The sequence below is a fragment of the Brassica oleracea genome, chromosome C3 (genome assembly GCF_000695525.1).
Source record: "Brassica oleracea var. oleracea cultivar TO1000 chromosome C3, BOL, whole genome shotgun sequence".
Taxonomy (NCBI): domain Eukaryota; kingdom Viridiplantae; phylum Streptophyta; class Magnoliopsida; order Brassicales; family Brassicaceae; genus Brassica; species Brassica oleracea.
The window spans coordinates 58,560,646-58,561,551 of record NC_027750.1 but is presented as its reverse complement, the minus strand read 5'-3'; positions in this window follow the sequence as shown (position 1 = coordinate 58,561,551).

Genomic DNA, 906 nt, shown 5'->3' with positions numbered 1-906 from the left:
CCAGAAGTTCAACAGCTCTGAAGTCCAATAAAGACCATATGTCCTCTCCCCCGCACTCAATCCAAATAGTCCGCAGAGGTCTGTGAAAGATACCTCATAGTATACTTTCTGCACTACGAATGCCAGAAAACCTTCCTCATGCCTATCATCGGGACGGGTGACGTATGCGGATGCTATGAACTGGCGTACCAACTCCGGATAAGTGGGTTCCTTGAGGTTGCATAGTTGGCCTAGACCCATGTTCTGGAACAGTCCTTCAATGTCTGCTTGGATTCCCAATATTGTCATCGTCTCAGGACATGCTAGTTGTGTAGCCGGAACGGCTACCTTCTTCATGTTGTTGTAGTGGGTGGTATCAGACTTATCCCACTTCTTTGGCCTTTGCTTCTCCAGCTGTGACGAACCCGCTTCTTGTGTGTTTTTCTTTGCTGATGTTTTCGTGCGCTTCATTCTCTACAAAATAGAATCATTGCTCTCAACATGGTTATAATCAATTAAGAACTCAAAGCAACATGAAAATGAAAAGCGAAATCGAGTTGTGATAAAAAAAAAAACAAATTGAAAAAAATTCTCAATCCCTAAATAATCTCAAATCCTGTTCCAAACTCGTTAATCACAGACAATTGTGTTCTATTCCATGTTTAAACATCTGTTTCATGCATATTTGATCAAGGAATCAACACGGAAATAAGAAATTCACAAAACCCAAAAAATTGCTCAAGAACACGATTTCAGAATGTGGAGATTCGCGGAGTATACCTGTCTTAGGGTGAAAACGAGTGTAGGAATCAGGTAGAGCTCAAAAAATCAAGTGGAATGGAGCCCAAAATTGTTCAAATCGGATGATTATAGAGAGAGAAAGAGGGGGGGCGAATTATAGGGGAAATCAGAGGGGATGAGAGTTCT